At 40.0% G+C, this 24,759-nt stretch overlaps 1 protein-coding gene across 4 annotated transcripts in view; it reads left to right on the top strand.

Annotated features, from left to right (window-relative positions):
* The window catches only part of AGR2 (anterior gradient 2, protein disulphide isomerase family member), a 69,608-nt gene that overhangs the window by 5,990 nt on the left and 38,859 nt on the right, over positions 1-24,759 (top strand). The window lies entirely within an intron of this gene.

Below are 24,759 nucleotides of genomic sequence, written 5' to 3'. Positions count from 1 at the left end.
AACTTCAGATTCAACTCCAAGTATTCAGAATAAAGATTCAGTTAAATCAGTTAAGACCAAATTAATACATAGAAATCAAAAGCATTTTTTTAAAAAAGAAATCAATAGCATTGATATAGAGAAAAAAAATTGAAGAAACTTATACAATACTCCATTTAAAATAGCAATAAAAAAGATAAAATATCCCGGGCTTAACTGTACAGGAAATCACAAAATCTATATGAACCTAAATGTACTACTGAAGAAAAAATTTAAGCCTGTGAGAAAATATACCATGTTCTTGAATGGGAAGACTCAGCATCATAAAAATGTCAATTCTCTGTACATTTAAAAAATTTTAAGACAATCACCATAAATTGATATAGGAATTAAGAAAAATAATAATTTCAAAATTGAAATGGAAAAACAGTCATAGTTAGGAACACTGAAAAGAAATCAGTGGGGACTATCCCTTTATCAATATGAAACATTTTACATAACTCTATCAAAACAATATAGTACTGATAAATGACTTGAACAAAATGGTACATATGGAAACAAAACGGGTACTACAGAAATTTTTTTACACAATAAAGTGGCATTCAAAATTAGGAGTAGTGGAGATATAGTATATAAAGTAATTAGAAGTTGGTAGCCTTCTGGGAAAAATAAATTTGTTTAGATCTACACCTCACATTTTACATCAAAATAAGTTATAAAGATAAATTATAAAAATTAAACCAGTAAGATTTTAGAGGATACTGCCACAAAAAGTTTTTTTAAATTCTTGGAGTAGAAAGGGGCTGATATTAGGGTTAGACATAGGGAGCACCTCTGATGCAAAAATAAAGCACTTGCCTCACCCTACTCCTACTCTGGGCTTGAGTGTGGTCAAAGGAAGAAAAAAAAAAAAAGCCTAAAGAAGTGACTAATATTTTTGATTATATGACTTTCTATATAATCAGAACTATAAAGAAAAAGACAAAAACACAAACAAAACTATAGCACATATCATGATCATTAATTTCTCCAATATACAAAGTATTCATATAAATTAATAAGAAAAAGGTCAACAAGTCAATAGAAAAAAAAAAGTGACCAAAAGATACAAAAGGATGAGCGCCTGGGTGGCTCAGGTGGTTGAGCGTCGACTCTTGGTTTTGGCTCAGATCATGATCTCAGGGTCCTGAGATAGAGCCCCGTGTTGTACTCCATGCTCAGCACTGGAGTCTGCTTGAGATCTCTCTCTCTCTCTCTCCTCTCTTTCCTTCCCTCCTCATTGCCCCCCTCTTGTGCTCTCTCTCTCTCTAAAAAAAAAAAGATGCAAAAGTAAAAAGAAAGAGGGAGGTTAAGATGGCGGAGGAGTAGGGGACCCCTTTTCCAGCCGTCCCCTGAGTTGAGCTGGATAGGTACCAGACCAGCAGGAATATCCACGGAATCAGCCTGAGACGCAGGAAGATACATCTGGATCTCTACAAATGAACATCTCCAGCGCTGAGTATCGAGGTACGAAGCGGGGAGCCGTGAAACCGCGCACAGATATCGGAAGCTAAACAGAAGGGGGAGGGAGCCGCCGTGTCAGGGCGCCGGGAAGCGGTAGCCACCTGCAAGGGGGAGCGGACAGACCGCGGACCCGCACGCTTGAGACAGCAGGCTGAGAAGGGAGCTCCGGGAGCAAACGCGGGACGGCTGGCGGTTGGCGGGCCACCTGCACGGGGGAGCAGGTGGACTGGCGGACGGCACCCACGAGACAGCAGACTTAGAACGCGAGCTCCAGGAGCGCGCGCGCAAGGTGGCTGGCGGGCCACCTGCACCGGGGAGCGGGCGGACCGCGGACCCGCACTCTGGAAACAGCAGACTGAGTCCGTGAGCTGGGAGCATGCGCCACCAAGCATCTCGCGGAGCTCCGGAGCTCCGGTGTGCTCACTGGATCGAGGCTGAGACCAGGAGCTCCGGGAGCGTCCTCGGGGCGGCTGGCGGCTGGAGGGCCACCTGCACGGGGGAGCAGGCGGACTTGCGGTCAGCACCCGTGAGACACCAGACTGAGACGGGGAGCTCCGGGAGCCCGCGCGGGGCGGCTGGCGGCTGGCGGGGTTGGAAACACAAAGGACAGAGACGTGCCGGCCCTGGAAGTGAGGGCTGGGACGCCGGGTGTGGGGCGCACAGCCCGGGATGCTGCAGGGTTGAGCAGCACCAACAGAAACAGAGTTAAAGTGGCCAGAACATCAGTGGAGAACGATCCGCGATCCCTCTGTTCTGAGACAGAGGCTGAATTTCAGCCGCTGCTGCTCTCTCAGAAGAGGCATAGCAAACCGCCAGGGAAAGCCGCCAGAGAACAAAAGCCCGGAAATACCGGCTCACAGGGTGCCCATCCCCATCCCCCCTCGCAAGGGACACAGAGACTCTACCCAAACAGGGTTTTCTGAGTACCGGCAGGCAGGCCCCTCCCCCAGAAGGCAGGCTGAAAAATCAAGAAGCCCACAACCCGGAGCGCCTGAGTGGCGCAGTCACCAAGCACCTGTCTTCGGATTAGGGTGTGATCACAACGCTCCGTAAGGAGTCCTTCATCGGGCTTCTCCACCGGGAACCTGCTTCTTCCTCTCCCACTCCTCTGCTTGGGTTCCCTTTCTTGCTGACTGTCTCTCTCTCTCTCAAATAAATAAATAAACTCTTTAAGGAAGAAGCCCACATCCCTAAGATCTCTATAAAACAAGGGCGCACGGCCTGGGTCCCAGTCAACACTTGGGCTCTGGACAACCCTGCAATCTCTCTTCATCAGAATGACGAGAAGGAGAAGTCCCCCCCAGCAAAGAAAAGATAATGAGTCTGTGGCCTCTGCCACAGAATTGGCCTCGGCCACAGAATTAATACATATGGATGTATCCCAATTATCAGAAATGGAATTCAGAGCAACAATGGTCAAGATGATGAGTAAACTTGAAAAAAGCATCAGAGAAAGCGTTGCTGAGAATATAGAATCCCTAAGGGCAGAAATGAGAGCGAATCTGACAGAAATTAAAAACTCAGTGGGCCAAATACAGTCAAAACTAGAGGCTCTGACGGCCAGGGTCACCGAGGCAGAGGAACGCGTTAGCGAATTGGAGGATGGGTTAGTAGAAGAAAAAACGAAAATAGAAGCTGGTCTTAAAAAAATCCACGCCCACGAATGTAGATTACGGGAGATTACTGACTCTATGAAACGATCCAATGTCAGAATCATCGGCATCCCTGAAGGGGTGGAGAAAAACAGAGGTCTAGAAGAGATATTTGAACAAATTGTAGCTGAAAACTTCCCTAATCTAGCAAGGGAAACAAGCATTCGTGTCCAAGAGGCAGAGAGGACCCCATCCAAGCTCAACCAGGACAAACCTACGCCACGGCATGTCATAGTGCAATTCGCAAATATTAGATCCAAGGATACAGTATTGAAAGCGGCCAGGGCAAAGAAATTTCTCACGTACCAAGGCAAAGGTATCAGGATTACGTCAGACCTGTCTACAGAGACCTGGAATGAGAGAAAGGCTTGGGGGGGCATTTTTAAAGCTCTTTCAGAGAAAAACATGCAGCCAAGGATCCTTTATCCAGCAAAGCTGTCATTCAGAATTGATGGAGAAATAAAGACGTTCCAAAATCGCCAATCATTAACCAATTTCGTAACCACGAAACCAGCCCTACAGGAGATATTAAGGGGGGCTCTATAAAGGTAAAAAGGCCCCAAGAGTGATACAGAGCAGCAAGTCACAACCGATACAAAGACTTTAAAGAGAAATGGCATCATTAAAATCATATCTGTCAATAATCTCTATCAATCTAAATGGCTTAAACTCTCCCATAAAACGCCACAGGGTTGCAGATTGGATAAAAAGACATGACCCATCCATTTGCTGTCTACAAGAGACTCATTTTGAACCCAAAGATGCATTCAGACTTAGAGTAAGGGGATGGAGTACCATCTTCCACGCAAATGGACCTCAAAAGAAAGCTGGAGTAGCAATTCTCATATCAGATAGACTGGATTTTAAACTAGAGGCCATAGAGAGAGATACAGAAGGGCACTATATTATTCTTAAAGGAAGTATTCAACAAGTGGATATGACAATTATTAATATATATGCCCCCAACAGGGGAGCAGCAAGATACACAAGCCAACTCTTAACCAAAATAAAGAGACATATAGATAAGAACACAGTAATAGTAGGGGACCTCAACACCCCACTATCAGAAATAGACAGAACACCCTGGCAAAAACTAAGCAAAGAATCAAAGGCTTTGAATGCCATACTCGACGAGTTGGACCTCATAGATATATATAGAACACTACACCCCAGAACCAAAGAATACTCATTCTATTCAAATGCCCATGGAACATTCTCAAGAATAGATCATGCTCTGGGACACAAAACAGGTCTCAGCCAATACCAAAAGATTGAAATTATCCCCTGCATATTCTCAGACCACAACGCTCTGAAATTGGAACTCAACCACAAGGAAAAACCTGGAAGAAACTCAAACACTTGGAGGCTAAGAACCATCCTGCTCAAGAATGACTCGATAAACCAGGAAATCAAAAAACAAATTAAACAATTTATGGAGACCAACGAGAATGAATACACAACGGTCCAAAACCTATGGGATACTGCAAAGGCAGTCCTAAGGGGGAAATACATAGCCATCCAAGCCTCACTCAAAAGAATAGAAAAATCTAAAATGCAGTTTCTATATTCTCACCTCAAGAAACTGGAACAGCAACAGAGGGACAGGCCTAACCCACTGACAAGGAAGGAGTTGACCAAGATTAGAGCAGAAATCAATGAATTAGAGACCAGAACCACAGTAGAGCAGATCAACAGGACTAGAAGCTGGTTCTTTGAGAGAATCCATAAAATTGATAGACCACTGGCAAAACTTGTCCAAAAACAAAGAGAAAGGACTGAGATTATTAAAATTATGACTGAAAAGGGAGAGGTCACGACCAGCACCATTGAAATTGCAAGGATTATTAGAAACTTTTATCAACAGCTATATGCCAAAAAACTAAACAATCTGGAAGAGATGGAGGCCTTCCTGGAAACCTATAAACTACCAAGACTGAAACAGGAAGAAATAGATTTCTTAAATAGGCCAATTAACTATGAAGAAATTGAGTCAGTGATAAACAACCTTCCAAATAATAAAACTCCAGGCCCAGACGGTTTTCCTGGGGAATTCTACCAAACATTCAAAGAAGAAATAATACCTATTCTCCTAAAGCTATTTCAAAAAATAGAAACAGAAGGAAAGCTACCAAACTCATTCTATGAGGCTAATATTACCTTGATCCCCAAACCAGGCAAAGACCCCCTCAAAAAGGAGAATTACAGACCGATTTCTCTAATGAATATGGATGCCAAAATCCTCAACAAGATCCTTGCTAATAGAATCCAACAGTACATTAAAAGGATTATCCATCATGACCAAGTGGGATTCATACCTGGGATGCAAGCATGGTTCAACACTCGCAAATCAATCAATGTGATACATCATATCAACAAGAAAAGACTCAAGAACCATATGATCCTCTCAATTGATGCAGAAAAAGCATTTGACAAAATACAGCATCCTTTCCTGATTAAAACCCTTCAGAGTGTAGGAATAGAGGGTACATTTCTCAATCTCATAAAAGCCATCTATGAAAAGCCTACTGCAAGCATTATTCTCAATGGGGAAAAGCTGGAAGCCTTTCCCTTAAGATCAGGAACACGACAAGGATGCCCACTCTCGCCACTATTATTCAACATAGTACTAGAAGTCCTTGCAACAGCAATCAGAAGACAAAAAGGGATCAAAGGTATCCAAATCGGCAAAGAAGAAGTCAAACTGTCTCTCTTTGCAGATGACATGATACTCTATATGGAAAACCCAAAGGAATCCACTCCCAAACTATTAGAAGTTATAGAACAATTCAGTAAGGTGGCAGGATACAAAATCAATGCCCAGAAATCAGTTGCATTTCTATACACGAATAACGAGACTGAAGAAAGAGAAATTAGGGAATCCATCCCATTTACAATAACACCAAAAACCATGCGTTACCTTGGAATTAACTTAACCAGAGACGTAAAGGACCTATATGCTAGAAACTATAGATCACTTTTGAAAGATATTGAGGAAGACATAAAAAGATGGAAAAATATTCCATGCTCATGGATTGGAAGAATTAACATAGTTAAAATGTCCATACTACCCAGAGCAATCTACACTTTCAATGCTATCCCGATCAAAATACCGAGGACATTTTTCAAAGAACTGGAACAAATAGTCCTTAAATTTGTATGGAACCAGAAAAGGCCCCGAATCTCCAAGGAACTGTTGAAAAGGAAAAACAAAGCTGGGGGCATCACAATGCCGGATTTCGAGCTGTACTACAAAGCTGTGATCACAAAGACAGCATGGTACTGGCACAAAAACAGACACATCGACCAATGGAACAGAATAGAGAACCCAGAAATGGACCCTCGGCTCTTTGGGCAACTAATCTTTGATAAAGCAGGAAAAAACATCCGGTGGAAAAAAGACAGTCTCTTCAATAAATGGTGCTGGGAAAATTGGACAGCTACATGCAAAAGAATGAAACTTGACCACTCTCTCACACCATACACAAAAATAAACTCCAAATGGATGAAAGACCTCAATGTGAGACAGGAATCCATCAAAATTCTAGAGGAGAACATAGGCAACAACTTCTATGACATCGGCCAGAGCAACCTTTTTCACGACACATCTCCAAAGGCAAGAGAAATAAAAGATAAAATGAACTTATGGGACTTTATCAGGATAAAGAGCTTCTGCACAGCCAAGGAAACAGTCAAAAAAACTAAGAGACAGCCCACGGAATGGGAGAATATATTTGCAAAGGACACCACAGATAAAGGACTGGTATCCAAGATCTACAAAGAACTTCTCAAACTCAATACACGAGAAACAAATAAACAAATCATAAAATGGGCAGAAGATATGAACAGACACTTTTCCAATGAAGACATACAAATGGCTAACAGACACATGAAAAAATGTTCAAAATCATTAGCCATCAGGGAAATTCAAATCAAAACCACACTGAGATACCACCTTACGCCAGTTAGAATGGCAAAGATAGACAAGGCAAGAAACAACAATTGTTGGAGAGGATGTGGAGAAAGGGGATCCCTCCTACATTGTTGGTGGGAATGCAAGTTGGTACAGCCACTCTGGAAAACAGTGTGGAGGTCCCTTAAAAAGTTAAAAATTGAACTACCCTATGACCCAGCCATTGCACTACTGGGTGTTTACCCCAAAGATACAGACGTAGTAAAGAGAAGGGCCATATGCACCCCAATGTTCATAGCTGCATTGTCCACAATAGCCAAATCATGGAAGGAGCCGAGATGCCCTTCAACAGATGACTGGATTAAGAAGCTGTGGTCCATATATACAATGGAATATTACTCAGCTATCAGAAAGAACGAATTCTCAACATTTGCTGCAACATGGACGGCACTGGAGGAGATAATGCTAAGTGAAATAAGTCAAGCAGAGAAAGACAATTATCATATGATTTCTCTCATCTATGGAACATAAGAACTAGGATGATCGGTAGGGGAAGAAAGGGATAAAGAAAAGGGGGGTAATCAGAAGGGGGAATGAAACATGAGAGACTATGGACTATGAGAAACAAACTGAAGACTTCAGAGGGGAGGGGGTGGGGGAATGGGATAGACTGGTGATGGGTAGTAAGGAGGGCACGTATTGCATGGTGCACTGGGTGTTATACGCAACTAATGAAGCATCAATTTACATCGGAATCTGGGGATGTACTGTATGGTGATTAACATAATATAATAAAATTAAATTTAAAAAAATTTATTAAAAAAAGTAAAAAGAAAAATAAGTAGCTTAACCATGAGTAAGACTATTTTTATAGCTTTATTGAGATATAATTGACACATAACATTAAGCAAGTTTAAGGTGTACAATGTGATTTGATATATGTATATATTGTGAATCGATTACCACAATAAGGTTAATTAACACATCCATCACTCAATATAGTTATCTTTTGTGTGTGTGTATGTGATGAGAACTTTTAAGACGTACTCTTTTGGTAACTTTCAAGTATATAATACAGTATTATTAACTATTGTAACCATGCTGTATGTTAAATCCCCAGAACATACTCATTTTAAAACTGAAGTGTGCACCCTTTGCCCACCTTCACCCTTCAGCCACTTCCCCTACTCTCTGGAAACAACCAATCTACTGTTTCTATGAGTTCATTTTTTGTGGTTTTTTTTTTAGATTTCACATATAGGTGACATCATATAGTATTTGGGGTTTTTTGTTTTTGTTTTTTGTTAAGATTTTATTTGTTTATTTGACAGAGCGAGAGAGCAAAAGCAGGGGGAACAGTAGAGGAAGAGGGAGAAGCAGGCTCCTCGCTGAGCAGGGAGCCCGATGCAGGGCTCAATCCCAGAACGCTGGGATCATGCCTGAGCCGAAGGCAGCCGCTTAACGACTGAGCCACCCAGGCGCCCCTATAATATTTGTTTTTCTCTGACTTCCTTCACTTAGTGTAATATACTCAAGGTTCATCCATTCTGTCACAAGTGTATCAACAGAAACAGTTTGTTTCCACATCTTGGCTATTGTAAATAATGCTGCACTGAACGTGGGAGTGCAGATAACTCTCTGAGAAGTAGAATTGCTGGATCATAGAGTTGCTATTTTTCGTAAGAAAGTAAAACTACATTAACTTCATTCTTTTCACCTATTGGACGAAAGAGTTAACAGTTTGATGAGCAGTTTTAGGGAGGGTAGAGAAAATAGTTAGCTCTCACATTACCAGAGAGACAGAATATAAATTGCTTCTATGGAAAGCATATATATCAAAGCATATATATTTATAATTATAAATGCACATGCACCTTGACTCAGAAATTCCATTTCTGGAAATTTTTCTCCAAATATACTCACCCATGTTCAAAATCATATATAAATAACATCATGTTCTCTGAAGCCATGTTTGTAAATGTTTGGAAACAATCTAAGCACAAAAGATTGGAACTAATTTAAATCTCTCTTTCTTCAAAGGACTAATTAAATAAAATAAAGCACACACATATAATGCAATATTGTGTGGAAACACAAAATAATTACAACCAAGATGTATCATTGTTAAAAAAGCAAAATGCAGGGGCGCCTGGGTGGCTCAATCATTAAGTGTCTGCCTTCGGCTCAGGTCATGATCCCAGGGTTCTGGGATCGAGCCCTGTATCAGGCTCCCTGCTCGGCAGGAAGCCTGTTTCTCCCTCTCCCACTCTGCCTGCTGCTGTTACCTCTCTTGCTGTATCTCTCTCTGTCAAATAAATAAAATCTTTAAAAAAAAAAAAAAGCGAAATCCAAATACCTGTCTATAGTATGCTAGTGTTTATATTTTTAAGAAAGGAATATATATACATACACATGCATATGGATTAAACATATACAATTCCTATTCATAACTTACATATTTACATACATATGTAAACACACATATCCATTCTCTTATATACATATCCAAATACATATTCAGTTATGTGACCTGACAACCTCTAGAAGGAAATGAAGAAATGTTAATTAATACTTCTTACCTCTGGAAGGAAGGAATAGGAAAAAGAATTTTTACCTTTTTAAGTTTTGGATTTTAAGCTATCTGAATTTGTAACCTGTTCTTTAATGTAGAATTTTCAAAGATAACTCACTAAATGGTGCTGATAAGCAGCTAGACTTGGCCGGCTCTAGTTTTAGAGACTCTCCGAAGTTCAGCCACCAAAATTTTTTTACTGTTTCTCATAATCTGATGGGCTAGTTCATGAGATTTTAGATGAGAAACCACCTGTTTTGATTTAGTCTGTGAGTGCAGAATGATTTTTTACATTTAAAAACATTTTTTAAATCAAGAGTACAGTCAACGATATTGCAATAGCAATGTAATAGGACAGATGGTAGCTAGGCTTGTGGTGAAAGTAGCATAATGTATAAACTTGTCAAATCACTAAGTTGTACACCCGAAACGAATGTAACATTGTATGTCAGCTATACTCAGATTTTTTAAAATGGACGATTTTATTTTATTTTATTTTTTGAGATTCTATTTGAGAGAGAGTAAGCTAGAGAAAGAGACAGAGAGAGAGCGCAAGCAGAGGAGGGGCAGAGGGAGAAGCAGACTCCCTGCTGAGCAGGGAGACTGATGTGGGGTTCCATCCCAGGACCACAGGATCAAGACCCAAGCCGAAGGCAGACAGACGCTTAACTGACTGAGCCACCCAGGTGCCCCTAAAATCCAAGATTTTAAATAAAGAATATTATGTGACACATAAAAGTTACATGAAATTCAAATTTCAGTGTCCATAAATTGTTTTACTACAACAAAGCCATATTCATGTTGTTACATATTGTCCATGGCTGCTTTTGTGCCATAATGACAAAGGTGAGTAGTTGCAAATGGGACCATATGGCCTGCAAAACCTCAAATATTTATATCTGCTTCTTCGCTTAAAACCTTTTCAAGGGTGGGGCGCCTGGATGACTCAGTTGGTTAAGTGTCCCTTGATTTCGGATCAGGTCATCATCTCAGGGTCATGAGATTGACCTCTGCCTTAGGGTTCCTCGCTCGGCAGGAAGTCAGCCTGAGGTCTCTCTCTTCCTCTGCCCTCCCAAGCCCCCTCAGCACACACACTCTCCCTCTCTAAAATAAATCTTAAAAAAAGTTTTTAATATCTTTTTTGGACCTCCCCACTTCAGCGTCTACCAGAAATAGAAGCACATCTTGCTTTTCCTGAAATGGAAATAGTGTCTTGGTTTAAACATCCGAACAACCCATTCATAGCTGAACTGTTAAGACTGACTATTCTGTGGTCTTGATAAATGTTTTCTTAGACTCCAATCGCCCAGAAATTTGATGCTGAAATTAGTTTTCTAAGAGTTACATCAATGCCTTTCTTTATACACAGCTGTCCTTGTTCCCAGCTGTTGGGCAGGTGTTGGGAAGAAATGGTTGCTGAAGTTCAGGACTCATTCTAGTAAACTGCTCTGTGTCTCAAGACACCATTACCTACCACAGCTTAACTTGAAGAAGAATCATCTAGTAGAAAGATTACTGACTTCATGTTTGGGAGGTCTGAGTTTTCTATTTGTCTCTAAAAAAAATGCCAATATATATTCTACACTTAGTTTTCTTTAAAAAAAAAAAAAAAGGAGGTGGAGGAGGAGGAGAAGGGAGAGGGAAGGAGGGGGAGGGAGGGAGGGGAGGAGGAAGAAGAAATTACATTCTTCAGAATTCCAGGCTTTTTACCAATAAGTTTGAAACTGTTGGCAAATGCTAGCTTTCTATGTACATCATAAATCTGAAAAGCTAAGTTGTAGGATTCATTCCTACCTAAAATTTATTTATATTCCAAGTTTGAGAATTATTAACAATTCAAAGTTTGTTATTTAACACTTTTGAGACTAAAGTAAAAAAAATGGGTTTATTAAATGACAAGTAGTTTATGATTACATCTGTTGTCCTTTAAAAGATTTACACTTAAAATACATGTAACCTAGAGTCCCTTTCTATACCCAGAATCCCCTTAAAATTAAACATTTTTAAAAACAGCCTATATATCCAAATCATTATTTTTTAATCATTTACTGTAGTTAATCTTCTAATATTTCTTTTACTCTAAAGAGCAGGGTGGTCAATTAGCTACCATAAAAACTTCTCACAAGGTTAAAAATCAAAATGACACTGAAAAATGCATAGAGAAGGAAATTTACTGAGATTGTTTCTATGGTTGTGCATTGTCACAAGAATGAAAAGATATGAAAATAGTAAGATATTAAATAGCCTTTTCGTAAAAACTTTTAAAAAACCTAAATAAAAACTTTGACTCTTCTGAAATCTTATACCAGACGTTCATTGGAACATATCCTTTCATCTCTGGAGAGAGATTTGATTTTTATTTTTCTAACAGTGCCACAGTGTACTTAAGAATGACCTGGTGACTCTGTTAAGCCAGAGACCCCTGGACCCCACGCCCAGAGATCCTTCCTGATGGAGTGAGCCAGGAATGGAGCCTGAGAATTTACATTTTTAATGAGCTCTCTGGTGATACTCCCAGTTTTAAGGCCATGCTTTGAATGCCACTACTACAGATTAGATGCCTATGGTGTGTCAATCAGATTTTTACTTTAATATTTTTTTAAAGTACAAAAACTTTAAACCTAATTTCACTGTACATTTTGACTCAAAGTTAATCACTTGACTTAATCCCACTTTCTGTTTAGTAACAAGCCACTGATGGTTTGCCATCCCTTGGAGAGTAGTCAATACTACTAAGCTAATTTTATCTCCTGAGATTTTATGGGATTTCCAGTATGAAAAAATGACCTCTGCAACAACTGTTAAGAAGGCACTCAGCAAACCCTCCCCCCAAAAAAGACAAATGCTGAAATACCACCATTATACTAAGCTGCTTAAAGTCTACAGTGATTCTCAGCAATCTATTGAATATATTTATATGTCCTTAGAATTTTATATCCAAGTTATAAATGAAAACAAATGCAAACCTATAAGCTTTATTTTGCTGTCATATTGAAGGCATCTTTATCCTTAAAAATAACTGGCATTTTATTTCCCCCCACAGCACTAAAAAAAAAATGTTTGCCCAAAATAAAGAAGTACAAGAAATGGCTAGGAATAATTTCATCATGATGAATCTCAGGGACATGGCCTCTATAATCTTTTCTTAATATCACAATTCAATGGAAATTTTGAAAATTTTTTTGCTATCATTAAAACGAGAAACAGTATAAAGTGTTGGTGAATACAGAATATTATATACAATTGTAAATGGTGAAATATACAATTTACTGAAAATATTGTTCACATAAAATGTTTTCAAAATAAGATGCTGAAGACAATCCAATTTAATAACATTTTTTCCTTCCCCCACTAGCATGAGACCACTGATAAGAACTTATCACCTAATGGACAATATGTAGCTAGAATCATGTTTGTGGGTACACATGTGATCTCATTCCATCAGTTTTACAAACCCAGTAGCATTTTGCTTTTATTTATTTTTAAATGCTGGTTCAAGTACTATTCTTTTTAAAGAGAAGTCATTACCAGCCCAGTCAATAACAGCTTTTGTAGCTTCTATAATCAAAATTCATTATATCTGTAATGTGTAAATTTTAAATACTTGTTAACTGATGATATTAAATCAATATTCCAGTGTACTTTCAGCAGAATCCCCAAACTGTACTGACAGAGTTACGACACACTAAAATGAGAATGTAGGTTACCTCAACATGAATTCACATATATGAAAACTGATTTTGCTTATATGTTGGCCTAACATTTGTTTAGAATAAGAGGCAAGAATGATTTTAGAACAATTTTATTTATTTATTTATTAAAAGATTTTATTTATTTATTTGACACAGAGAGAGCACAAGCAGGGGGAGCAGCAGAGGGAGAGGGAGAAGCAGGCTCCCCACTGAGCAGGGAGCCCCTGATGTGGGGCTCAATCCTACGAATGGGGATCATGACCTTAGCCAAAGGCAGATGCTTAACCAACTGAGCCACCCAGGCGCCCCTAGAAATATTTTCACTACTTTATCAGTTACTTATTTTTTCTTGGCAGATCCTTCTTTAAGGGTCAGAGCTGATATAACTGGAAGATACTCTAACAGACTGTATACGTACAAACCTCAGGATTTACCAGCACTAAGTATTCACAAATTGCCTTGAACAGTGAGTGGTGTGAGTTGTGCCTGGCTGTGACAAGGGTCGGTGCTGGGGCACCTGGGTGGCTCAGTCCATTAAGCCTCTGCCGTCAGCTCAGGTCATGATCCCAGAGTCCTGGGATGAAGCCCCACATGGGGCTCCTTGCTCAGCAGGGAGCCTGCTTCTCCCTCTGCCTCTGCCATTACTCCATGCTTGTAGTCTCTCTCTCTCTGTCATATAATTTTTTTTTTAAAAGGGTCCGTGCTGCACCCCCCACAGCACTATTCACAAATGAGAATCATCAGAGTTGGTGGTAATGGTAATGTTTAAAAATCAAATGCATAACTTCTGTCAAAATGAGAATTTGTGGGGGACCTCAGAATCTTTTTTGTCGTTTTTTACAGAGATGTTGAATAATTTTTATGATCACTAAATCTGGGACCACCAAGAAGCACAGATTGTATGTTAGAATTAAACCTTAAGAGGACCAGTCCATTCTTGTGGTATCAAAGATCCTAAAAGTGAATGTTCCTTTGTATTTTAATAGACACATGATTATTAATATACTAATATTCATTATACATATATATATAATCACTTGGTAATTAGTCTTATTAGTGTGGCCTATAACCAATTTAGTTTCCTTCTCTACCCTGTCATAATTAAACTCCATATCCTAGTTGATATTTCTGTCTAATTTCTTCATCTTTATAAAATTAGTGGATTAGATTCTATTCACTTCTAATGTTATCCCTAGCTTTGAAATGTAGGACTGGGCTTAGAATACATATATGTATGCATAACTTTATTTTCATTACTTTTAGCCTTGTAAACTTTTAGCCTAATTACTTTTAGCCTAATATTCTTGATTCCTTTTTTAACACATTAAATGTTTTTGTTTGTTTGTTTGTTTGTTTTTAAAGATTTAATTTCTTTGACAGTGAGAAAGCCAGAGCACAAGCAGGAGAAGCAGGAGAGGGAGAAGCAGGCTCCCCGCTGACCAGGGAGCTTGACAGGGGGCTTGATCCCAGGATGCCCCCCCCATCATGACCTAAGCTGAAGGCAGACGCTTAAGCGACTGAGCCACCCAGGTGCCCCACATTAAATGTTAAGAATTACTAACATCAACTACCTGAAATAGTGTGCACAATTCTATACGTATAGGCGTTTTTATAAATGAGCTGAGCTCTGATTCGCATTTCAGAGACAAAACAGTAAAAAAAATTACATATTCAAAAAGAGGTTAGAATAGGGTTGTGAAGGATATCCAGTTAAATTTAAATTAGAAATAAACAATCTTCAGTATGTCTATGCAATATTTGGGATATATGTATCCTAAAAATTTATTCATTGTATATGTGAAATTCTCATTCAATTGGGTGACCTATACTTTCATTCACTAACACTGACAACCTTCATTTAGAACTGCTGTACCAGATGCTTCTCTTCCTCTGTTTCTCCTTAATTTTTGCCTAAAATGGTGACATTTCTTTTATATTTCAAATCAATTTCACAATTTCTGAGTTCAAAATAAAAAAACTAAAAAAAAACACATTTAAGCTTTTTCAAATATTCAAACATTTCATTTCTATTTTGTATCAGTCACCGTGTTTGGTATTATGGCTTGAAAGATGGTCTAGGTAAAAATAAGGCAATTTTGTTTCCCTGGGGAACTCATAGTCTAGTGGTGAGAGAACTGACGGGCAATAATTCATGAAACGTAATGGGATGATGGGTGAAGAGCGAAGCGATAGCCCCCTCTCTAAGTAGAGCTGTCCGTCTTCCCACCAGATACAGCACTCATGACCCTAGAATGGTACGAGGATGTGTTCCCCCATTATGGAAACCAGTCTGATTTGCTTGAGATTTTATAGTACTATTTCTTAGAACTTACTGCACTTAAAATGATGTAAACTACACAATATGTACATCATAAACATCCTAATAGAGACAGATAAGCATTTTTTTTTGCTATTTTTAAAAATTTTTCTTATGCAAGGTCTTTGTTTCTAAATGGAAACCCTTTGGGAGCAGAAAGTCAAAGTCTGTCTGTCTCTCGGTCGCGCGCGCACACACACACACACTCCAACACCCACTCACAAAATCTCAATGTTAGGCAAGCGTCTGCTACAGGATGCCGTTAAGTGTGTAACCCTCTGGTGTTTGCCATGATTCACTTTATGAACACCAGCTTATGAACATCTTTTAATAAGAGATGAAACAAATATACTGCCCATGGCTTTGTAATCATGTAGTCGGATTTTTGTTGAGTACTGACTACTGTAAATTCTGTAAGTATTTCCAGGTATTTCCAGGTATTCCATAGTATTTCCAGGATAGGATGTTGTTACATGTCGAATTCTATCCCCAAAACTCATAGGTTGAAGTCCTAAAACCTCATTTTGTCAGAATCTGACCTTATTTAGAAATAGTCGCTGAATAATACTTGAAGATGAGGTCGTAGTGGAATAGGGTGGGTCTCTAAATCAGCCTGACTGCTGTCCTTACAAAAAGGAGGTATCTGGACACAGAGACATGCACACAGAGAGAACATCATGGAGACCTGAAGGCCAGGCAGCGGAAGCCAAGAGACACCGAAAGTTGCCAGGGAACCAGCAGAAGCTAGGAGAGAGGCATGGAGCGGATTCTCCTTCACAGCTCTCAAGAGCAGTCAGCCTTGCCAACACCTTCATCCCTGATTTCTAGCCTCCAAAGCTGGAGACAATACATTTTCACTATTTCAGCCACCCCATGTGTGGTATTTCATTGCAACAGCACTGGCAAACCAGATCAGGGGCTATCCCTCCCCTGCCCAAGTTGCAGGATTTCCAGGATCGCTAAGAAAACATCACAACTTCTCATCATGCACTTACAAAGCCTTGTTAGAATGGAGGGATCATTTTTTACAGTAAGTTTAATAGGTTCCAATTCTACCCTCCAAACACATTTCTAAGCCCAGGTAATGTTATTTCAGTACTCAAGATGGTTTATAAAATTGATTAAGCTAGTGAGGGGGAAATACCCAAAACCAATGCTGTGGTTTCCATTCAGAAGCAAAAGTCACACCCCAAGAAAGAGGTATCATTTTGGGATGTTCAGTTATGACGAAAGCAGACATACACAGAACCCTTCCTGTGCTCTGGGGCCGTGAAGTCTGTTCATGCACCATCTTCTCAATTCCTCACCACAAATGTGAGATACTGTTAGCCTCACTTTACTTATGGTTTAGCCAGGGCCTAAAGACATTCAATAACTTGGTTTTAAAAAAAGAAAAAAAGTCGCACGGCTCATTAAAGGAGCCAGTAGTCGAATCCAGCAAATTTAGCTCCAGGTCAACACCCCGATCTGCCACACTATTCTGCTTCGGATTTGTAGCTTGAGAAAAACATCCTATTTAGTCGAAGCCAACACTGTTCCACAACCAAAAGCATTCAGAGTATGTCCTTTATAAAAGAAGGGCAGTTCACATTACATTCAATTTACCTTTTATAGAAAAATTGTAGGCAGTCTCGCCATGCCCATAATTGCAGGCCTCCCCCCCCCAACAAACTAAAGGACAAGTCTCTTTCAGCTTTTGGTGACCCAGTGATGCGCAACCTGAGAATCTTGGGGGCCAACAGAGGAAGAACAGGATAGTGTGACTCCAAAACTCCCAGCACACCCCTCATAAAAATCCCGATCTAAATGACCTGGTATTCTTAGTTCATGCACTGTACCCACTGGAAAACTTTACAGAGGACAGTTTACCTTTGGCAGCATTCTCGACTTTCTTGGAGACCTCTTCTCGAGTTATGCATCGTCCTCGACATTCCCCACTGCCCAGAGTCCCTCCCTACTGGATAGGCCCTGGGCAAAGCCTTATCTCACCAACTTCTGCTCTCCTCAAGGTATTTGTGATTAGTACTTGCACCTGAGCGTCTGCGTTTAACAATGGAAAGCTGGAGATTTCAAGGTCTAAAGGTTCCAGGTACTAGTAATAAGTGGGCTTTCAACTACTTCTTAAAATCACCTGCTCCGTCTACCTAAAAACCTGCATCTGTTGTCATACTGAAGTCACTTTCTTCCCATTGCATTAATCCTAAGGGGCACTTGAGAATTTTATTTACATTAATCATGCGTCCTTGGTATCCTAAGAAAAGTAAAGCAGTGTGTCCCAAAAGAGCAGGTTTAGCTGAATTTGCTTTCATACCTGTATTTGGCAAATAACCTGTATAAATAACCCGGTAGTCATAGACAATTGTGTCTCTTGGTTCAGGCCTGTTAATACCAATCTAAAATCTTCATAAAAATTCCTTGGTAATTTGTTTGAAAACTTTCAAACTCTAAAATGTAATTACTAGTCATCTTTCTATCTTTGTTTTGTGTTAAAGTTTTCCCAAAGAAGGACAACCTCAGAGGCAAGGCCTTCAGGGGAACGCTTTATGTGATGTGAAATTCTGAAATCCTGAAATGTTTGTCTTCTGGAAGCCTTCTTCAAAAAGCAATGGCAGCTCCTTCAAGAACAATGTTCCACTACAAATTCGTTTTCCAGACTCTATAAGTTTATTGCTAAGTAGCAAGAGCAAGCGTTTCAGGGAGAACTCTAAGGTCAAGTATCAGCTAAATGTCTCTGTCAGTTAAAATGAGGACTTACGGTAATTTTAAAAGACAAACCACTGTGACTAGAGTGTCCTTTTTCGCTGTCCTCCTTTCTACCAATGAAGATCCCCTCAGCTAATGTGGACAGTCAGATCTCTTGTCATAACTGCAAAACTTGAGGTGACTTATTCTTTAATTTCATTCTTTGTATGAGATCATTGACATGAAGAATTCACAAATGCACCCGCATACCCAAAGATGCCGGTATTTATTACCCTCCTTTTGATCCAATTATCGTAAAAAAGATTTCTCTGAGAGAACCTGAAAGTAATCTTTACAGGTTGCGAAAATGTACACACCCTTTTGTAATTTTATCAGGGAATCTTAGCATGGGGCCGCCCACACAGAGCAGGGCTCCAGCGTCAGCCGCCTTCACCTCGGAGCGGGAGGAACAGGATACCAGCCTGTATCCGTCTCCGTCCAGTGGGTGTTGGCTCACTTTAAGCAGATGGTGGGTTTATGACTCTAATGTATTATATATTTCTCAATAGACAAATATTTGCACTGGACCAGGATAAATAAGAAAAAACATTTGTCAGCTTCGTTTCTAAAGAATATCTGCAGTTTTAGGACACCTCAGCATTTAAACTGCGGTAGGAGGTGGCGGAATGTGCCAGAAGTCCTTTCTTTGCTTTTTCTTCTCGTTAAATCCTGCCCCAACCAATAAAGGAAAGTGGTCAGGAGGCAGAAGTGTCGTGAGGTGTATCGGGATTTCTCCCATTTGCAGAGCCCCTTGAAGCATACGGTGTAAACACACTTTAGCTCGAATAAAAGATACCAGTCAAGTTCCCAACCTGAGCCACACAGTGTGGCCAATATAGTTTTCTTTCTCTAATAATCTGTGTTGTTCTTTTCCACAGCATGACATGGTCATATTTTATCCAAATGTGAATTCACTGACGAAGGAACATGAGTAAGTGTTTAGCAGGTTTGACAGAATATTAGTCTCACATTACACCCTTGCAACACAAGAATGCACACCAGACACTTCCATGTGGACCTAGCTTGCTTGCTTTTATTTTTTATCACTTATTGAAAAGGTGGGGATTCGTATTTAATGTGGCTTCCCTGCTGAACTTGAAAGAGCTGTCCCACTGCAGGGGGAATGAGACAGATGGATGTCAATAGGATGATGACATGATGGAAAACAGATCATCTCCAAAGCGGGAACAGAAGAAAAAGCAAGAGTCAGCCATTGGAATGAAAATTATTTTCGCGAATGTAGTAAATTTGAAGTCCTCTAAAATGTGGTATTTTGACTTTTGAAAATTAGTAACAGTGGGAAAATTTATTTAAATGAATACTCCTCCAAAAAGCAGAATAATGTGACCCATAAACCCCATCCAGCATGACTAGAAAACTAGATTTAAGAGGGAAGATAATTGGATTCATCTTAATTTCTCTACAAGGAAAAAGCAATCACAGTGAGATACAATTTCCAAGAGACCTCTTGCATTTCCCTTCAGAAAGAAGGTCCAGAGAAATACAGTAACTGGATCTTCCATCATTCAAGAGTGGCTCAATGTTTACTACTAGGACCAAAACTCTCAGCCCCCATGAGGAGAAGGCAATGTGATGAGACATGGAGGAAGGTGGAAGAAAAGAGAAAGTCAAAGATGAGTATCTGGGAAAGGCTCTGAAAATACCAGGAAAGAGATAGACACACACATTCCTCCCCACCTCTCTTTCTCTCTCTCCTTCTGCTACAATTTTGAGAAAAGTAAGGAGCAAAGAAAAGAGAATTAAAATTTGAGGCTATGAGTTTTTACATGTATCTCCATTAATGTTTTTTAAGAAGTGCAAGTAAAAATGGGAATCATTTTTAATTATTTTTGTTGGATAAAGCCTTTTAGGACCTGGGAGTTATTTGAGTTAGAATCATTACTTTGATCAAATATTCTGCTTAATTATGACTCATAATCCATGAACTATTATGGTAAAGCATAGATATTAGGGGTGCCTGGGTGGTGCAGTTGGTTAAACAACTGACTCTTGGTTTCAGCTCAGGTCATGATCTCAGGGTCCTGGAATCCAGCCTCGAGTTTGACCCTGCGCTCAGTGTGGAGTCTGCTTTAGATTCTCTCTCTCCCTCTCGCTTGGGTGCTCTCTCTCTCACTGTCTCCCACTTTGCTAAAATAAATAAATCTTTTAAAAAATTAAGCATAGATATTAGAATGTATCTCTCTTAAATAAATAAAAAGTATATATTCTTTGATTATTGAGAGCTTTCTAGTATCTCAGATTTGCATCATGCCCAAATAAACGGCAGTTCTCTCCCTACTACTCAGACTCTCAGGAGAATTCCATAAAATGGATGGCTCTCTTGAAATATTTTCCTTTTTCTTTGTTACTTAAACTCTTTATACTGCAAATTTTCCACTTGCCTTTCTGGCCAGTCATCCCTGATACCCTCCTGTGTGCTTTAATCATCCCCCAAACTTTGAAAGGGCTTTTTACCAAGCTCTCTTATATTTTTTATCTACAATTTCTCTATAACTTACCTCATCTAATTCTATTTTTAAAAAATCCACCAATAAGCTGATGACTTGCAAATTTCATTTCCAGCCCTGATCTCGCCGCTGAATGCCAGACTCATATACACAACTGTATGCTCAACAGATCCTTATTAAGAAAACAAACAAGACAAAACAAAACTGAACAAAACCACAGTTATCCCAAACTTTAACATATCTCAAACTAAAACCCTTGTTTTCCATCCCACACCCCAACTCAGCTGCTTCTTCATTTCAGTAAATGGCACGATCTTAATTGTTACCACCAAAACCTTCCCAGGGATTTGGGGAAGTCATCCATAATTATTTTATCCCTCACCCCCCACAGCCAACCCAGCAACAAGTCCTATCGATTGTACTACCAAGATATATTTCTTTCTATATGACCTTTCCTCTATGCTAATGTCACCCCCGGGCTTATATTATAACCTTTCACATAAACTACTACGATTGCCTCTTACTATTCTTCTTGATCCAGTTTTTCCTTTTGTAAGTTAATAAATCCCCTTTATTGTTTAACCTATAATAACCTTTTTGAAAAATGAAACAAGGGTAACTTACTCCCTGACATAAAACCACTTAATGGCTTCCCAGTGGACTGTGACTATGTATGCTGAAATAAGAAAACCCAAATCAAATGGGCTTAAACAACAAAGGAAATTTGATTCGAGTTTTAAAAAACTAGACGTAAAGCAGCTCAAAAAGCTCATCAAATTTCCATTCTCCTGCTGTCCCCAGTGGTCACTATGTCCCAGTAATAGCTCCTAAGAAATCTGTAAGACACAACCAGGAAAGAAGATTTTGTTGTTCTTGTCCAAAAAGAGGAAGCAAGAGTCCAGTGGTACGCCCTAGTTTGGTCTCCTGGGTCACAGGCCCATCCCTGAAACAACGACTATGACCAGAGGACTGGAAGAAGCTGGTTGGCTTAAGCCAGCCAGGGCCTATTCATGGAGCTAGAGATGGGGTTAGCTTCCTGCTGAGGTACAAGGTTAATGCATGAAGATGGATGAGCCAGAAAAGCAAGCTGACTTAGTTCAGACCCTGTAACAGAACACGACAGATGGGTGATTCACGCAACAGTCCTTCCTTTCTCACAGCTCTGGAGGCTGGAAATCTGAGGTGAGTGGCAGCATGGTTAGACTCTTGATGAAGCCCTCTCCCAGGTTTACAGGCAGTGGTCTTCTTGTATCCTCACAAGATACTGAAGGAGGGAGGGAGGGAGAGAAGGAGAGACTAAAAGAGAGAGACAGGGAGGGAAGGAGAGGGCACTCCTGAGTCTCTTCTGAGGGCACTAATTCCACTCCTGCCAGCTCCATCCTCATGACCACATTACCTCCCCAAAGCCCCTCCTCCTAACAGCATCACACTTGGAAGTTAAGATTTTAACATATGGATTTTTTTTTAAAAGATTTTATTTATTTGACAGAGACACAGCAAGAGAGGGAACACAAGCAGAGGGAGAGGGGAAAGCAGGCTTCCCGCCAAGCAGGGAGCCCAATGCGGGGCTCGATCCAGGACCCTGGGATCATGACCTGAGCTGAAGGTAGACGCTTAACGACTGAGCCACCCAGGCGCCCCTTAACGTACGGATTTTAAGGGGACACAAACATTTAGTCCAGAACGAGGGGAAAACGGGGTTAGGTAAGCAGCCAACAACATCCATGATTCATGACCTATAAGGTACTAATGAACCCCTTCCCTTCTGCTGGCCTTCTGTCCAGCAGTCGCATACCAGTGTCCCTCTCTCTCACCACATCCAGGTACACTGGCCCTTTTGTCACCCTCTCATGCCAAGAAGCACGTTGACCTGTCAGATTATTTGCACTCACTGCTCTGGCCTACATCACTCTTCTTCCAGTAGCTCTTCACACTGCCGATTCCTTCTGTTCCTCTGATCTTACTTCAGAGCACTGTCTTTTTTTGCTGTGATGTGTTTAACAAACTGTGACAGTTGTATATGCCAGCTCTCAAATCATGGGATTTTAGAAATCACTACATTTCTGAGAGATTTCATCACACACAGTAGAATGACTTAAAGGTTCAGTCTACCTTTAATGACTATAATTTATATATTATTAATTGAAATAGAGGTTTCATTTAATTTTAAGATAATTAGTTATTTGCCATTTTCCCCTTTGAAAGAAAAGGAAACTCTCAGAGGAGCATAAAAAGAACCATCTTGAAACCTTGCTTCTTCAGCAGACAAGAAATCCTGTTATTTCAGCAACAACCCCACTGAAAGAAGAAATATAAATGAACACCTTTGGAGCTACTGAGCCAGAGACATGTTTGCAATGGCCGGAGCAGATGCAGCAACCCTGCCTATGGGCGGCCATGTTGCCACCTAATCAGAAGCATGTTGGAAAGCATCCCAACTCTCACCATATTGTGATCATTCCTCTTATGAATACCGAGAATGTAGACTGATCCATCGTAGCATCTAAAATCACTAAATTAAACCTTTAGGAACATGATTGAACTTTGAAAATTAGATACTGTGGATGAAAACAATAATCTGCAATACTTAGCACATTTACCACTAAAATGATCACAAAACTATAAATTGGTATAAAAGCTTGCAAACATGCTGTGATATTTTGAAAAAAAAAAGCTGAAGTTATGATAATTGATATAGAGGAAAGTAAATTTTACAAGAGTAATGTCAGGATAAAACGAGGTACCAGAAACCTTTGATGCAGGAGATGCCTTGAATTGTGAAGAGGGAACTAATGGGCAACACCAGCTGTTTTCCCATTTCGCTGGGCTTGGGCTTTGTCCCTGTGAGACCTCATTCCAGCAGAGACCCAATTAATATTGAGTGTCTATATGATGACATTTCTTTGAGCAAAAAATATACATATTTGCAAGGCAACAGTGGGATGCTAATGCTGGACTTATTTTAAAGCCTGAGATCTTGGACAGTCTTTGACTATTGAGTTTAGCATTGTTTCAACCATTTAAAATGGTTCTTGAGTTATTTGTCATTTCCGTGTGTACATCTCTCATTGTTGCAATAATAGCATATGCCAGATTCCAGAAAATTATAGGTTGAAAATATAAACGAAAATATAACATGTGCATTTTACCAAAGTAAGACACAATCTCCCTCTCTCTTTCTCTCTCTCTCTCTATATATATATATAACATTAAAAACAATGAAAAATTTTGCTAATCCAACTATAACCACGATCAATTGTAAAAAGCATTTCCCTTTCAGAACTGGTAAGACATTTAAAAATGTGCATCCTAGAATAGAAGAGATATGTTTGTCCAAGAGAATGTAGTGCTAATCTTGATTTCCTCTTTTCAAAAGATTTATTTATCCATTTCAGAAAGAGAGAGTGAGTTGGGGGAGGAGCAGAGGGAGAGAATCCTTCAAGCAGATCCACCTACACACACACACACACACACACACACACACACACACACACACCCCACGCTGAGCACAGCGCTCAATCGTTGTGCTCAATCCCACGACCCACGAGATCGCTCGTGATCACAACTTGTGAGATCACGACTCGAGATCACAACCTGAGCTGAAACCGAGAGTCTGATGCTCAACCAACTGAGCCACCCCAGAACCCCTACTAACCTTGATTTCTAAGCTTAGTATTACTAACTCCCAAGAGAGCCTGGTCCCTTAGTTGGTTAAGCACCTGCCTGCAACTCAGGTTATGACCCCAGAGTCCTGGGATCGAGGCCCCACTGTCAGGCTGCTTCTCCCTTTCCCTCTGCCTCCACTCCCCTTGCTTGTGCACTCTCTCCCTCTCTCTCTCTCTCTGTCGAATAAGTAAATAAAGTCTTTAAAAAAAAAAAGAATTAGTAACTTATAGTTCCCTGGATCTCAGCAACTAGTTAAGT

Source organism: Ailuropoda melanoleuca, chromosome 1, assembly GCF_002007445.2.
Source record: "Ailuropoda melanoleuca isolate Jingjing chromosome 1, ASM200744v2, whole genome shotgun sequence".
In the NCBI taxonomy this organism is placed as follows: domain Eukaryota; kingdom Metazoa; phylum Chordata; class Mammalia; order Carnivora; family Ursidae; genus Ailuropoda; species Ailuropoda melanoleuca.
Note: the sequence above shows the minus strand (reverse complement) of the source record. Positions and strands in the feature narration are given on the sequence as shown.